This window comes from Orycteropus afer, unplaced genomic scaffold, assembly GCF_000298275.1.
Source record: "Orycteropus afer afer isolate SDZICR_OR568_19922 unplaced genomic scaffold, OryAfe1.0 scaffold00117, whole genome shotgun sequence".
Classification (NCBI taxonomy): domain Eukaryota; kingdom Metazoa; phylum Chordata; class Mammalia; order Tubulidentata; family Orycteropodidae; genus Orycteropus; species Orycteropus afer.
The window spans coordinates 1,735,734-1,749,529 of record NW_006921704.1 but is presented as its reverse complement, the minus strand read 5'-3'; the positions used below and the strand labels follow the sequence as shown (position 1 = coordinate 1,749,529).

The 13,796-nt window shown below is 38.5% G+C and overlaps 1 protein-coding gene across 1 annotated transcript in view; it reads right to left on the bottom strand.

Moving 5' to 3' along the window:
* UGGT2 (UDP-glucose glycoprotein glucosyltransferase 2) overlaps positions 1 to 13,796 on the bottom strand; it is a 601,530-nt gene that overhangs the window by 514,488 nt on the left and 73,246 nt on the right. The window lies entirely within an intron of this gene.

The window sequence follows — 13,796 nt, the reverse complement described above, 5'->3', positions numbered from 1 at the left end:
TCACTAGGAAGAGGTAACTATGGGGAGGAAGTGGGAGGGGAGCTGTTGCATTGTGGTAAACTGTGGTCAATGACATGAGACAAAATATATGTGAACTGCTGTATGGAAAGTGAATTTGCTCTGTAAATCTTCACCCAAATCACAATAAATTAAAAAAAAAATAATAATATATAAAAAAAACAGAGGCAAACAGTTCTGAAAGAACAGAAATAACAACTAGAAAGAAGATTAACACTAGAAAAATGTACATTAAATAAGAAATAACACAAGATTTAAGAAGCACTAAGGAAAACACTATAGTTAAAAGAGAACACGGGGAAGAAGAAGAAAACAAAATTGAAAGGAAGCAGGGATGACAACGGATTTGAAAGAAAGTGAAAAATACTTAATTCAGGCAAAAGAGTTCTATCATGTGTATTATCACAGACCCTAGCACGGAAAAGCATGGAAACAGAACAGATTAAAAAGATATATATAATCAAGGAAACTCTCCAGATTTAAAATTTCAGAATTAAAATTGTAATGAAACTATATAAGGAAATACCATTTGACCTACAGAAGATGGGAGGGGTAGGACTCAGCATAGTCAATACTGTGCCATCTTCTAGTAAAATTATGGGATTCCAAAGATTAGAAAACAAGTAACAACAAAAACTATGAGCACTGGACCAAAAGACCTAGTTATCTGTAAGTAAAAGGAGAGAGACCTAAGCATGTAACACTGAACAACAATATTTTATGCCCGAAAACAATGCCACAACATTCATTAAAATAAGAAAAGACAAGGTAAACTAAGAATTTATAGTATGAAAAATGTCCTTATACATATGTGGAAAAACTTCTGGTCTTTTATTCCCATGATTTCTTCCTGGGATGAACTAGAGGAAACTTCATATAATCAAGAAATAACTGAAGAACTTCCAGAATAGGTAAATAACCTAGAGAGACCCTCTACAACAAAGAAATGAGAAACCAATTGAAACAGATACTGAAGATAATCCTGGAACCCTGAGCTTTGAAGGGAAGGATAAAGAAGTGGATTAAATAGTGGCTAGTACAAGAACCTAAATGAAAACGGAGGTGTAGACTGTCAGCTGTTCTGACGGAACAGTCAATTTGAATATATGTAAAGGGCATTCTGATCTGGGCAGCAACCTAAGAAAGCTCTATTTGCCAAGGATCATAGGGGCAACCACACTGGAGACTGATGACAAGAAAGGAAAACAGCAAATAAACAGACAAACAGAGCTGTGGACTGTCAGTTGTCCTGAGGGTGCGGTCATTTTGAGTAACTGCAAGCTGCATTCCAATCCAGGCAGCAACCTAAAAATAGGCTCTGCTTGCCAAGGACAGCATGGGCAACTGCACTGGAGGCTGACAACTAGAAACATATGATATTCCCCTCTTGGTGAACAGAGGTTTGGCCATTCCCTACCTCCACTCACCTTCTGGACCGGCAGGAATTCCATCCTGATCTGTGTCTCCTGCCACCAGCTGCTTTCTGGGCTGACAGAAACTGGTCCCAACACTAAGCATCCTGTTCCCAGCCACTTTTGGGGCCAGTAAGAAACTTTTCTGAGACTAGGTATCCTACATCCAACTGGCTTTTGGGATGGCATGAATTTTTTTTTTTCTTGGAACAGAACCTTGTTCCCAGTTACCTTTCCACAAAGCAGGAATTTTGTTTGAGACTAGACACCCTTCCCACAGCTGTTTTTTGAGCTGGGTAGAACCTCATCTGGGAACTAGGTGCTTTGCTCTGAATTACCTTTGGAACTAACAGGAACTTTTCTGGCTTCAGGAACTATGCCCTTAGCTACCTTCCAGGTAGATAGGAACTAACTCCAAGATCAGCCACCCTGCTCCCAGCAGCATTTTGTACTGGCAAGAACTTTTGCTGGGTCCAGGAGCCCTATACCACACCCTCTTTTGGGACTGCAGTAACTTTTCCTGAGACCAGACACACTATTCACAGCTGCATTTTGAGCAGGAAGGAACACTTTCCAGTACCAGATGCTTGCTCCCACCATCATTTAAGGCCAGGAGGAATTTTCTCCAGGTCTAGGTATCTTGACCGTAGACATCTTGTGGTTCAACAAGAACTCCTCTGAAATCAGGGGCCCCGCTCTCAGGTACATTCTGCGTAGGTAGGAACTAATACCAGGATCAGGTGCCCTGCTTCCCACTGACTACTTGGCCAGCAGAAACAGGGCCTGGGTGCCCTGCACCCCACCATTTCTTATTTGTTTGTTAATTTTTGAATGATTTTTTTTTCTTTCCTCTTTCTTGCTATGTTTTTTTTCCTTTCCCTTCCCTGGTTCTTGAGCCCCCCCCCCCTTTTACTGGTTCTATTCTTTTTGTTTTTTCTTCTTTTCCTCTATTTGATCTTCCCAACCTTTGTTTTTTACTTTGCATTTTCCTCACTTTTTCTTTATTATCATTTTTCTCTTGTTCCCTTCACCTATTTTCCCCCTCCCCAGATATTGGGAGGAGGGGTGGTTCTTTCTTGCTTTGTCCTTCTTTTATCTTTTTTCCATTTTTAATTTTACTTTCATTTATTCCTTTTAATTTTTCTCTGAGATTGTTGCTGTCTGTTTACATGGTTTATGTTCTCTTATTTTGTATTTTGGTATGTATGTATGTATTTTATTTTGGTCCAACAGGTAGGAGAAAGCAACCATATTCTCACAACCCAACCACACTCAAAACTCTAGCCATACCACCCACTGGATGAGGATCACCGCTTGCTTCTGTGCCAACTGATGAATGACAGGCAGCAGCCAGTAACAACCCAACTCACCCTCAACTGCTCTTCAAACAGCTAACAGAGATCTGTGCACATACTCTTATCTTCTATCACACCCATCAGGAAATAGATGGCAAGTGCCTATGTGCAGCCAAACTAGCAAACAGAGTAGTATAGTACCCCTGTTCACTGAGATATATTAAAACAAAGTAAAGAAAAAAGAAAAAAAAAAAAAACCTTGGTGAATTACACCAACATACAATACCAACTAAATATAAATACAATGACATCACAATGTCATAGAGACAACTGACCATCCAAGTTCACAACAAAAAGCAAGATAAAGTAGGACAAACAAGGAACAAGGATACAGACTCAAAAAACCTCACTGAGGAAAAAGCAGCATTGGAACTGCCAGATAAATCAATGGAATTATATTTAGGTACCTTCAATACACTGAAAGATAGACCAAGGAAAGAACTGACATAATCAAGGAAAACAATGAGAAAATTAAGCAAAACACATAAAAACTTCAGAATAATGTAAGGAAATAATATAAGAACAAACTGACAAAAAAGAAAAATAAGAAACTGCACAAAAACACTAAATTAAAAAACCCAGAAGATTAATGTAAGTATTTCAGAAATATGTAACACACTGAAAGGACAAAGGAGTAGAACTGTATCAATGGAAAACAAAATTAGTGAGACTGAAGACAAATCACTAAATGCTACTTTGTCAATCAGAAAAAAGATCAAAATAAAATGAAGAAAGCCTAAGATTCATGTGGGACACAACCAAGAGGAGTAACTTATATGTAATTAGAATTCCAGAACAGGAAGAGACAAATGAAAGAATGCAGAAAGTTGTCAAAGATTGGTTGGAAGAGCATGTCCCTAATATGATGAAACACAAGGCTATATCCATCTAAGAAATTCAACAAACCCCAAACAGGACAGATCCCTAAGGAAAATTACCAAGACATATCATAGTCAAACTGACCAAACCCAAAGACAAAGGAAGATTCCTGAAAGCAGCATGAGAAAAACAAAAGTTACCTACAAAGGACAACCAATAAGATGAAGCTCTAATTTCTCATCAGAAATCTGGCAGGTGAGAAGGCAATGATATGACATATGTAAGACTACGAAAGAGAAACATCACTAACCAAGAACTACAAACCTGTACAAATCTGACAAAACTGTCCTTCAAAAATGATAGTGAAAGTAGGACATTTCCAAATAAGCAAACATTAAGGTAATTTGTTAAAATAAGACCAATTACAAGAGATGCTAAATGGAGTCCTTAGGACAGAGAACCAACAACACCAGACAACAACTGATGATTAACACACATGATGAAATAATCCAAAAACCAACCAAGATATAGAAGTATACAAATTAAAACAAATATAGAAGATTGTAAAACAGGGAACAAAGAAATTAGCAAAAAATAAAATAAAATAATAATAATAAAATGACATCAATGAATTCATACTTGTCAATAATTACACTGAATGTAAATGGAATAAATGCACTACTCAAGGGTTAGAGAGTGTGGACTGGATAAGATAACATGACCCATTAATATGTTATCAACAAGAGACTAACCCTACACACAAACACAAAAATACTCTAATCAAGAGCTGAAAAATGTATTATCAAATAAATGGTAATTAAAAAAAAAAAAAAAAGCAGAAGGGGCAATATCATTTTCAGATAAAATAGACTTTAAGATAAAAACCACCATGTTGTTCTTGTTGTTAGGTGCCAATGAGTTGTCTCTGACTCACAGTAACTGTATGTACAACAGAACAAAACACTGCCTGGTCCTGTGCCAGCCTTACAATCCCTGCATACCTGAGCCCACTGTTTCAGGCACTATGTTAATCCATCTCCATGAGGGCCTTCCCTTTTTCATTGACCCTCCACTTTACCAAGCATGATATTCTTTTCTAGAGAATGGTCCCTTCTGACAACATGACCAAAGTAGGTGAGACAAAGTCTGACCATTCTCACTTCCAAGGAGGATTCCGGCTGCACTTGTTTCAGGATAGATTTGTTAGTTCTTTTACCAGTCCACAGTACTTTCAGTATTCTTTGCCAACACCACAACTCAAAAGCATCAACTCTTCTTTGTCCAGATTTCACATGCATTTATTCACTGTCCAGATTTCAGATGCATATGAGGTGACTGAAAATACCATGGCTTGACTTAGGCACACCTTAGTCTTCAAAGAGGCATCTTTGTTCTTCAGCACTTGAAAAAAAGTCTTTTGCAGCAGATTTGTACAACGCAATATATCTTCTAATGTCCTGACTGCTGCTTCCATTGGTGTTGATTGTAGAACCAAGTAATATGAAATCTTTGACAACTTCAATCTTTTCTCGGTTTATCATTATGCTGCTTGCTGGTCCAGTTGTGAAGATTTTTGTCTTCTTTATATTGAGGTGTAATCCATACTACAGACTGAAGTCTTCAATCTTCATCACTAAGTGCTTCAAGTCATCCTCACTTTCAGCAAACCAAGCTGTGTCATCTGGTATCACAAGTTCTTAACGAGCCTTCCTCCAATCTTGATGCCACATTCTTCTCTATATATAGTCCAGCTTCTTGGATTATTTGCTCAGCATACAGATTGAATAAGTATGGTCAAAGAACACAACTCTGACACACTCCCTTGCTGATTTTAAACCATGCAGTATTGACAGCCTTGTTCTGCTCGAACTACAGCCTCCTGGTCTATGTACAGATTCCTAATGAGCACAATCAAGTGTCCTCAAATTCCAATTCTTCTCATTGTTATCCATAATTTGTTATGATCCACACAATGGAATGCTTTTGCATAGTCAATAAAACACAAGTAAACATCTTTCTGGTATTCTCTGGTTTCAGCCAAGATACACCTGACATCAACTGTGATATCCCTTGTTCCACATCCTCTCCTGAATCCAACTTGCATTTCTGGAAGTTCTCTGTCAATATATTGTTGCAACCAATTTTTAATTATCTTCTGTAAGATTGTTATTTATGAGTGATATTAATGATATTGTTTGATAACTTCCACATTCTGTGGGCTCACCTTTCTTTCGAGTGGACACAAATATTAACCTCTTCCACTCAGTTGGCCAGGTAGCTGTCTTCCAAATCTCTTGGCATAGCTGAGTGAGTGTCTCCAGAGTGCCATCCATTTTTTGAAACATCTCAATGGGTATTCTGTCAATTCCTGGAGTCTTGTTTTTTGCCAATTCCTTCAGTGCAGCTTCAACTTCTTCCTTCAATACCACTGGTTCTTGATCATATGGCACCTCCTGAAATGGATGAACATCGACCAGTTCTTTTTGGTATAGTGACTCTTTGTATTCCTTCCATCTTTTTTTGATGTTTCCTGCATCATTCGATATACTGTCCATAGAATCTTTCAATATTGCAACTTGAAGCTTAAATTTTTCCTCAGTTCTGTCAGCTTGAGAAATGTGAAGTGTGTTCTTCCCTTTGGTTTTCTAACTCCAGGTCTCTGAATATTTCATTTGATATTCTTTTCTAGAGAATGGTCTCTAGAAACAAGTAATAATTGACTTTGTCTTTCTGAACTGCTCTTTGAATATTCTGTTTAGCTCTTCTATCTTGTCATTTTTTCCATTTGTTTTGGCTGAAGACATTGAGCTTCTCCATCACCTCTTGCCACAAATGTAGTCAATCTAATTCTTCTGTACTCTATCTAGCAAAGTCCATGTGTATAACCACTGTTTGTGTTGTTAATAAAAGGTATTTGCAATGAATAAGTCATTGGTCTGGCAAAATGCTATCATGCAATCTCCAGCGACATTTCCATCACCAAGGCCATATTTTCCAACTACCAGTGATTCTTCTTTGTTGCCAACTTTAGCATTCCAATCACCTGTGATAATTAACATACCCTGATTGCGTTTTAAGTCAATTTCAGACTGCAGAAGCTGATAAAATTCTTGAATTTCCCCATCTTTGGCTTTGGTGGTTGGTGCATAAATTTGAATAGTAGTAGTATTAACTAGTCACCCTTGTGGGTGAATGGATATTATCCTATGACTGAAAGCATTGTACTTCATCATAGATCTTGAAACATTCGTTGTGATGATGAATGCCATGCCATTCCTCTTTGTCATTCCTGGCATAGTAGATCATATGACTATATGATTCAAAATGGCCAAAACCAGTCCATTTCAGCTCAATAATTCCTAGGAGATTGATCTTTATGCATTCCATTTCATTTTTTACAATTCCCAGCTTTCCTAGCTTCATACTTCATACACTGCATGCTCCAATTATTAACAGATATTTGCAGCTGTTTCTTCTCATCTTAAGACATGCCACACCAGCAAACGGAGGCCCCAAATGCTTTACTCTATCCATATCATTAAGGTCAGCTTTACTGACCTTAATGATGTTCTGAGTGCCTTCCGACCTGATGAGCTCACCTTCTGGCACTATATCAGACAAAGTTCCAGGGCTATTCATAAAGTCTTCCACTAATATACTGAACAGTGTTTCACTGCTATTCAGAAGGTTTTCAGAGGCCAGTTCTTTGAGAAATGGATGGCCTCTTTCTTCTTCCAAGTCTATCTTAATCTGGAAGCTCCCTTGAAACCCATCCAACACAGGTAACCCCACTGGCATTTGAAACACTGGTGGCATAGCCTCCAGCCTCACAGCAACACACAAGCCACCACAGTATTACAAAGTGACAGACATATTTGTCTCCCTTAGCTGCTCCAAACTGATCCACTCACTTTCCAGCCTCCACCAATCGCTCCAACACACGCCTAACCCTGTACATCCAGCTTGCTTACCCAGCCTTCCCTGGTCTCTCCCAACACCTGCTTCTCTGCATGCACAGTTTACTTACCCAGCCTGCCTGGGGCACTCCAAACATGCACCTGCCCTATGTTCCTGCCTTACTTACCAGCCTGCCCTGGATGCTCCAACAACCTGCCTGCCCAGTACACCCAGCTCACTTACCCAGCCTGCCCTGGGTGCTCCAAACACCTGCCTGCCCTGCACACATGGCTCACTAACCTGGCCCACCCTAGGTGCTCCAAACACCCACCTGCCCTGTGCACCAGGCTCACTTAGCTGGTCTTCCCTAGGCAGTCCAAACACCTGCCTGTCCTACACACCTGGCTCACTTACCTGGCCTGCACTAGGTGCTCCAAACACCCACCTTCCCTGTGTTCTTGGCTCACTTACCCAGCCTGACCCTGGTGCTACAAACAACTGCATGCCCTACACACCCATCTCACTTACCTGGCCTTCCCTGGGCACTCTAAATACCCACCTGCCCTGTGCACCAGGCTTACTTACCTGGCCTTCCCCAGGCATTCCAAAAACCAGCCTGCCCTACATGCCTGGCTCACTTATCGCCCTTCCCTGAACACTCCAAACACCTGCCAAGAATCACTGTAAGAGACAGAGGGGGAAAAAAAAAAAAAAAAAAAAAAACTCCCTGCCATTGATTCGATTCTGACTCATAGCAACCCCCTTTGAGTTTCTGAGGTGGTAAATCCTTACAAAAGTAGATTGTCCAGTCTTGCTTCTATGGAGTGGCTGGTATGAACTGCCAATCTTCTGGTTAGCAGTCAAATGCCTTAGGCACTGTGCCACCAGAGTTCCTTATAAGAGACAAAGAGGACATTATATAATGATAAAAGGATCAACTGAATAAAAGGACATAACAATAATAAATATCTATGAATTCAATGAAACAGCCCTAAAATATGTAAAATCAGACTTCAACAGAATTGAAGAGACAAACAGATGACACCAAAGTAATAGTATGAGACTTCAATATACCACTTTCAATGAAAGTTAGAGCAACTAGAAAAACCCAACAAAAATATGGAAGAACTAAACAATACAATCAACCAATTTGACCTGATAGACACCTACAGAGCACTTCATCCAGCAACAGAACAATATACATTATTTTCCAGCACAAATGGAATATTCTCCAGGATAGATCATATGTTAGGCCACAAAGCAAGCCTCAATAAATTTAAAAACACTGGAATACTGCAAAGCATCCTCTCAGATGATAATGCTATAAAATTTGAAATAAAAAATAGGAAGATCAACAGAAAAAGAGCAAACATATGGCAACACATGTGTAATACTCTCCTTAAAAACTACTGGGTAATAGGAGAAATTTCTTAAATTCCTTGTAACAAATTAGAATGAAAATACAACATACCAAAATCTTTGGGCCACAGCAAAAGCAGTGCTCAGAGATCAATTTACAGCAATAAATGGACAAATCAAAAAAGAAGATAGACCAAGTCAACACCTTAACCCAACATCCCCAACAATCAGAAAAAGAGCAGCAAGTAAAGCTTATAGTCAGCACAAGAAAAACAATAATAAAGACTCAAGCAGAAATAAATGCAACAAAGTAGAAAGAATTGTCTTTCTTAGAAAGAAAGAATCAGCAAGACTAGAAGTTGGTTCTTTCAAAAGATTAATAAAATTGATAAACCACTAGCAAATTTAACAAAAGAAAAGAAGGAGAAGATGCAAATAAAAGGAGTAGCAAATGAAATGGGCAATGTCACAACAGAAGCAACCAAAATACAAAGGATAATATTAGAATGCTATGAAGAAGTGTACTCCTACAAATTTGAAAATCTAGAAGAAATGCACAGATTTCTAGAAACACCCAACTTACCTAAACTAACACAAACTGAGGTGAAAATCTGAACAGACCCATAACAAAAGAAATTGAACAGGTCATAAAAAAACTACCAACAAAAAAGTCCTGGTCCAGACAGCTCCACTACAGAATTCTACCAAACATGCTACTCAAACCATTCCAGAACATAGAGAAGGATAAAATCCTCCCTAACTCATTTTATGAAGCAAGTATAACCTTGATACCAAAACCAGGCAAAGACACCACTGAAAAGGAAAATGACAGACCAACATCCCTAATAAATATAGACATAAAAATCTTCACCAAAATCCTAGCCAACAGACTCCAACAACATATCCAAAAAATACAACATCATGACCAAGTGGAATGTATACCAGGAATACAAGGATGGTTCAACACTGAAAAAACAATTACTGTGATCACACAAGAAAAACAAAGGGAATCACACCACATGTGTGATTCATCTACCAACTTCATCCCTGAATAACTAGATAAACCCACTGCTGTTGAGTCGCATCCGCCTCATAGCAGCTCCTCCTTGGGTTTCTGAGGCAGCATCGCTATGGAAGTAGATTGCCCAACCTTTCTTCTGAGAGGTGCAGACAGAAATGATGGCATTAGAGTTACCAGCAACTACAGAGAAGTTAAAGTATCAGATTTAGTGAAGGTGGAGAAAAAGAGGACTCATTACAAATACATAAGAGGTTGGCAGAAGGAAAGCGGGGGTGGAGGGGAATTACAGAATGCACAGAGGCACTGAGGACTCAGAATACCCACACTGGGAGTTTTGGGCAGTGACCTCAGGCTCTGAGTAAGTAGATAATCTTACTTGGAAATGGATCAAGACCCCCTGGGCTTGAGCTTTCATGGAGTCCAGAAAGGGGAAAACAAGAAACTCTGAGTAGGCAGAGCTCTAGAATGACTACACAACAGTGGGCTGGGGTCCAACTCTTCCATGACCCCTTTAAGCACAGAGTGCACCAGGGTATTGGGTTTTTGTGACTCTCAATCCAAGCGGAAAGTAGTGGCCCTCTACCAATTAGGGTCTCAGCTGGTTTTGAACCATGGGTCTTTGATTGCAGGACATCATCATTATTAGACATCTCAGGAAGACACAAACCACCCTGCCTGTGCCTATATCACTCTCTGAACTGTCTCGCCCAAACGGAGAAAACCCATTCTAACTTTCTGCCTGGGAGCTCGCTTCTGGTGTCATTTTTTCTTTTTCTTTCTTCTTCTTCTCCCCTGCCTCATCTAATAGAAGGAAAACATTAAACCTCCACAGGCAACATAAGTTATTATAATGAAAACCTCACCCAAGAGACAGGTAATACCAATAGTTCCTGGACCACAGAATCAATGAAGGAAGGTGGACAACACCTGCTCATCCCAACTCCAAATCCTCTTCAAAACGAACAGAGACCTGAAGCCACATCCCCATCAGTGATTCCACCAACATGGAGAGAGCTGGAGAGAGACCCAGTACAGACAAGTTAATAACCAAGAAAAGTATACCTGCTCTACATTTCCAGATATAACACAATGCAACCAATAAAACATAAAATCAGGGTGAAACAAATCAATTCATAATGAACAATCAAAGACAACAACTTCAAAACATTTAGAAAACAAAGGACAACCTTAAATCAAACCAAAAAAACACAACAAGACAACAGAAATGGGCCCAAGCTAAAGAATAATCTATCATGTAACAAGAACAAGCAATAGAACTATCTGAGAAGGAATACAATAGGACTCCCCAAGACATCAAGGAAACTGTAAACAGTAACAATGAGAAGACAGACAGTACCCTGGAAGTATTCAGGAAAATCATTCAAGAACAAAATAACAAGATAAATACACAATTAGAACTCAAAGAAAAACAGTGATTAGAAATCCAGAAGATGAACACTAAAATTAAAGTGATAGACAACACAGTACAAGGACAAAAGAGTAGATTAGAACTGGCTGAAGAATGCATTTCCCAACTAGAAGATAAATCCCTTGACACCAGCCTGTATGAAGAAAAATCAGAACAAAGATTTAAGAGAAATAAAGAAAACCTAAGAGTTATACAGGGTGACATGAAAAGAAACAACATATGACTGATTGGGATATCAGAACAAGAGGAGGCAGGGGGAAAAAAAAACTGAGAAGATTGTCAAAGACTTGCTAATAGAAAAGTTCCACCAAATGATGAAGGAAGAAAAGATATCTGTCCAAAAAGCTCATCAAAACCCATACAGGATAGATCCCAAGAGAAAGTCACCAAGACATATCGTAACCAAACTCTTCAAAACCAAAGACAAAGAAAGAATCTTGGGAGCGGCTTGAGAAATACGAAATGTTACATACAATGGACAGTCAACAAATAAAGGTTCTGATTTCTCAGCAGAGATCATTCAGGCAAGAAAGTAATGGGATGGCATATATAAAACCTTGAAGGAAAAGAACCTCCAACCACAAATTATATATCCAGCCAAATTGTCCCTCAGCTATGAAGGTGAAATTAAGCCATTCTCAGAAAAACAGAAATTAAAGGAACTTGTGAAAACCAGACCAACCCTACAAGAAATACTAAAGGGACCCCCTCCAATAGAAAATGGAAAACAGAATAAAACAAATTAAAATCCAGGTACTTGACATCACCACTTAGAAACCAAACGACAAATATATACTCAAGAGAAGCTAATAAAATAATGTACACAGAGAAATGAGGGAGTTAATCTGCAGACAATACCAGCAACAAACTAAATAGAGGGAATAAAATTTTGAATTACAAAACTTCCAAATGGAGAGGAAGACAGAACAGTGTCTTTATAGAACTGACTGTTCGAAATTAAGGGAGATAAGAATTCAGGAAAACCACAAAGAAAATTAACAATCCTCCTAAGCAAATTCAGAAAGAAGAAAAACGCATGGACTTAGTAAGCACAAAACCAACAATGAAGAAAAGAGAAGAAACACCTGATAACAAAATGAGCTCAACACAGAAAAATATTTGGAACAAGGAAATTACCAACAACACAACAAAAAACACAATAGAATGGCAGCAATAAATTCATACCTATTACTAACTGCACTCAATGTGAATGGACTAAATGCACCAGTCAAGAGAAAGAGAGTGGCTGATTGGATAAGAAAAGAAGACCCATCGATAAGCTGCCTTCAAGAAACACACCTTAGATACAAAGATAAAAATAAAAATTCAAGGGTGGAAAAAAATATACCAAGCTAATGGCAACCAAATAAGAGCAGGAGTGGAAATATTAATTTCTGATAAAATAGACTTAAAGGTGAAAAACAGCATAAGGGACAAAGAAAGAAATTATATAATGCTAAAAGGATCAAATGACATTACCATAATAAATATCTATGCACCCAATGAAAGTGTTCCAAAATATATAAAGCAAATATTAACTGAACTGAAAGGAAAAACAGACAACTCTACAAGAGAACTAGCAGATTTTAACACATGGGACAGAACAACTAGAAAAAAACTCAACAAAGATACATAAGAACTCAACAACCCAACCAACTTGACCTCAGGGACACATACAGACCACTCTACACAACAAATGCTCAATTCACATTCTTCTCTAGTGCACATAGATCATTCTCCAGAATAGATCACATGTTAGGACACAAAACAAGCCTCAATAAGTTCAAAAACAATGAAAGACTATAAAGCATCTTCTCAATCACAATGCTATAAAATTAGAAATCAGTAAAAGGAAAATAGAGAGCTCTGGTAGTGTAGTGCCTAAGGCACTTGACTGCTAACCAGAAGGCTGGCGGTTCAAACCCACCAGTCACTCCTCAGAAGGACGAGGAGGTAATCTACTTCCGTAGTGATACTGCCTCGGAAACCCAGGGAGGGGTTGCTATGAGTTGGGTCCGACACAATGGCACATAACAACAACAACAATAGGAAAATTAAAGAAAAACTAACAAATATGTAGAAACTGAACAATATACTGCTCAAAAACTACTGAGTAACAGAAGAAATAAAATGGGAAATAAAAAAATTCCTGGAAACAAATGAGAATGAAGACACAATTTACCAAAACCTTCGTGACACAGTGAAAGCAGTACTCAGAAGACAATTTATAGCAATAAACGCAAACGTCAAAAGAGAGGAAAGAAAAAAAATCAAGACTCCAACTAAACAACTCCGAAAATTAGAAAAAGAGCAACAAAAGAAACCCACAGTGGATGAACTTGGAGGACATTATGCTGAGTGAAATAAGTCAGTCACAAAAGAACAAATATTGTATAAGTCCGTTATTGTAAAACTTAAAGAAAGGTTTATCTATTGGAGGAAATTTTCTTTGTTGGTTACCAGGGGTGGGAGGGGAGGGGAGGGAA